Raw genomic sequence first — 4,230 nt, 5'->3', positions numbered from 1 at the left:
GTCAGACCTCTTCACCATGACCCGCCCGTCTTGGGTGGCCCCACACGGCATGGCTTAATTTTATTGATTTAGACAACACTGTGGTCCGTGTGATTACATTTACTAGTTTTCTGTGATTATGGTTTCAATGTGTCTGCCCTCTGATGCCTTCTCGCAACACCTACCATCTTACATGGGTTTCTCTTACCGTGGATGTGGGGTATCTCTTCACGGCCCTTCCAGCAAAGCACAGCCACAGCTCCTTACTTTGGACGAGGGGTATCTCCTCACTGCCACCCCTCCTGACCTTGAATGTGTAGCAGCTCCTCTCGGCCCTCCTGCGCCCACACAGCCACTGCTCCTTGGACGTGCGGTTGCTCCTCTCAGCAAGTTAAGTTAGTTCTTTACTAATGAAGAATAACATTTAACAGAAAGCTGTGTTCTCTGTGCTACTCAGAATTTCATTAGACTTAAACTGGAAAGCAAGGATGAATTAGGTGTACTTAATTCTGATTTTACACATTTTCCTTTGGCAGGCAGCTTATCTAGGGAAGGAAACTAACCAAATAAGTTGAATGCTTTGACCTGGCTTCCTAATCTTATTATCATTAAAACATGAGTATTTTATGTCCCAAACACTATTTTTTTTTTCAGATAAAAATATGAAAACTTGGGGTCTTAGTTCCCTGACTGGTTTGATCAAGATCCCATGTGTCATGTGTCATGGACAAAAAAAAGAAAAACAAAAAAACCCTAACACTAAATTACACACATTGACTTTATTTCAGTGCTCCATGGGGCTTCTCAGTTGGCTCAGTGGGTAAAGAATTCGCCTGCCATGCAGGAGACTCAGGAGATGGGTTCAGTTCCTGAGTGGGGAAGATTCCCCTGAAGAAGAGAATGGCTACCCACTCCAGTATTCTTGCCTGGAGAATCCCACAGACAGAGGAGCCTGCGGGCAGTAGTCCACAGGGTCACAAAGAGTTGGATACAACTGAAGAGACTGAGCATGCCCAAGCAAGAGTTAGAACTCACACATTCTGTTCAGTTCCAGCAGTTATGGGCTTCCCTAGTGGCTCAGATGGCAAAGAATCTGCTTGCAATGCAGGAGACCTGGGTTCAGTCCCTGGGTTGGGAAAAACCCCTGGAGGAGGGCATGACAATCCACTCTAGTGTTCTTGCCTGGAGAATCCTATGGACAGAGGAGCCAGGTGGGCTACAGTCCATGGGGTAACGAAGAGTCAGACACAACTGAGTGACTAAGCACAGCACAACATGTGGTCTGCTAACTTGGGAAGTTCCATCCTCATTTTTCTGAAAAGAATACTTTCAATAATTTTTCTGTCTCACTCTTTTGGAATGAAGATAAGGATTTTTTAAAAAGTGTAGAGCTGAAAAAGCATACAACAATTTGCTCGTATATATTATCTGTAATATTGTGACATTATAGGAAATGCATGTTTGGTCTCTCTCCCTGGTACCTGAGACTTTTTAAAACCTTCATAATTTCCTGTGTGAAGAGTGAAAGGAGCATCTTTTGTGGTTTATAATAAGCCCGTTGCAACCATTTTTAAAGTTATACCCTTCTTTAACTCTTGAAGAACCAGGATTGGTTGCCCAAGGAGCCAACCATAGGATTAGAAAGTTGGAACTTTCAGTCCCAACTCAGAAGGACAGAGAAGGGAGAAGGGCTGATGATGAACTAAGTTGCCAATAGCCAGTGATTTAATCAACCATGCCTACATGATGATGCCTCCACAAAAACCCGAAGCAAAAGGATTTAGAGAAGTTCTGGATTGGTAAACACATCCATATGCTGGGAGGGTGGTGCACCTGCCCAGAGAGGGCATAGAAGCTCTCTGGCCTTCACACATACCCTGTCCTGTACATTTCCTCCACTCAGCTGTCATTGAGTGAAACTGAGTCTTCCTAAAACCAACTTCCCTTCCCGAATTAATGATTAATCTTCCTGTCCAAAATTTTATTCTCTCTCTTGTCATCCCTGACCTCAATTCTATGCTGCTGCTGCTGCTAAGTCGCTTCAGTCGTGTCTGACTCTGCAACTCAATGGACTGCAGCCTACTGAGCTCCCCCGTCCCTGGGATTCTCCAGGCAAGAACACTGGAGTGGGTCAATTCTATGCTAACTGAACGCTAATCAACCAAAGTCAAGTGATTAAAATTGCTGTTGTCGATAATATCATTCCTATACTATAGTTGCTTCTTTTAAAATATTTATTTCTTCATTTTTGTGCACTGGATCTTTGCTGCTTTGTGTGGGCTTTCTCTAGTTGCTGCAGGCAGGAAATTATGAAGGTTTTCTCTTTGTTGCAATACATGGGCTTCTCATTGCAGTGGCTTTCTTGTTGTGGAGCACAGACTCTAGGGCATGCAGGCTTCAGTAGCTGCATCATGTGGGCTCAGAAGTTGCAGCTTGCTGGCTCTAGTGCCTAGGCTCTGTAGTTGTGTTGCATGAGCTTAGTAATACTGCAGTATGTGGAATCTTCTGGACCAGGGACTGAACACGTGTCCCCTGTTTTGGCAGGTAGACTCTTATCATCAACATACGAACTTGTTGCTTTCTAACTGTGGTGTTGGAGAAGACTCTTGAGAGAGTCCCTTGGACAGCAAGGAGATCAAAACAGTTAATTCTCATAGAAATCAACCCTGAATATTCATTGGAAGGACTGATGCTCAAGCTGAAGCTCCAATACTTTGGCCACCTGATGCAAAGAGCTGACTCACTGGAAAAGACCCTGATGCTGGGAAAGATTTAGGCCAAGAGGAGAAGAGGATGATAGAGGATGAATTGGTTGGATGGCATCATCAACTCAATGAGCATGAGTTTGAGCAAACTCAGGGAGATAGTGAAGGACAGGGAAGCCTGGTGTGCTGCAGTTCATGGGGTCACAGAGTTGGACATGACTTAGCTACTGAACAACAGCAATGTACAAGCTCTGGTTGTTTCTCCAGGTTACCATATAATCTAGTAAATCCACTACTGGGTATATATATATGAAAACTGTAACTTAAAATAATACATGCATCCCAATGTTCATAGCACCATTATTTATAGTAGCCAAGACATAGAACCAACCTGAGCGTCTGTCAGTAGACAACTGGATTAGGAAGATGTGGCATATATATGAATATTACTCAGCCATAAAAAGAAGGAAATAACACCATTTGTTTCAATGTGGGTGGATCTAGATAATATTATGTTTAGTGAAATAAGTTAGAGAAAGACAAATGCTGTATGATATTACTTACATGTGTATTCTAAAAAAATAGTACAAATGAATCTATATACAAAACAGAAACAGATTCATAGATGTAGAAAACAAATTTTGGTTATCCAAGGGGAAAGGGAAGTGAGGAAGGACAATTTAGGAGTATGAAGTTAACAGATGCTAACTATATAAAAGTGGTAAACTACAAGAATTCACTGTATAGCATAGGGAATTATATCCAATATCTTGTAATAATCTATAAGGGAATATACGCTGCAAAAAAATCCCCAAACAACTCACTATGCTGTATGCCTGAAACTAACACATTGTAAATCAACTGTGCTTCAATTAAAAAAAAAAAAAACCCACCCTGTTTCTACTCACTTTGAATGAAACACATGCTTCTTACCAAAATTTAGCAACTTATTTCTTCATGAAATGGTTCCCTACTTCTTGTATTTTATTAGAGTCCAGAATTCTGAAAGAAATTGAGTTGGAAAAATTTTGCCAGCTTTGTCATTGATTGTGAGGTGTCAGTGTTTTAAAGTTTCTCTTCCTGCCATTTTCCTCCCTTAACACGTGAATGGAACAAACATTATTTATTACCTATATACTAATAAATATGCCACAGAAGTATGTTTTTGTATTCTTAATAAATGCATGGTAACTTTCTTATAATATAATTTATCCCATTATACTACTTAAAGACATTTTAAATTTCCCCATTGAATTATAAATTCCCATTCTCTGAGCAATAGAAAATGTTTCCCTTTTTTGGCTTATTTTCATTGAATTCATTTCCAATGGAGGAATTCTGACTAAGAGAGAGTAAATTTTAAATACAATTTTCAAATACTGGTCTGATAGCATTTAATGCCTGAATAGCAGAAGTTATTTCTAGTTAAACCATGTTTTCAAGGGAGATTAACTGAAGGTTTGTATCTTAGTATAGTAGAGTTTTCTTTCTTTCTTTTATCTTAATTGATTGGTAATTCTGATTGACACTAAAAGTCTGTGAATGT

Source organism: Ovis canadensis, chromosome 3 (assembly GCF_042477335.2).
Source record: "Ovis canadensis isolate MfBH-ARS-UI-01 breed Bighorn chromosome 3, ARS-UI_OviCan_v2, whole genome shotgun sequence".
In the NCBI taxonomy this organism is placed as follows: domain Eukaryota; kingdom Metazoa; phylum Chordata; class Mammalia; order Artiodactyla; family Bovidae; genus Ovis; species Ovis canadensis.
Note: the sequence above shows the minus strand (reverse complement) of the source record.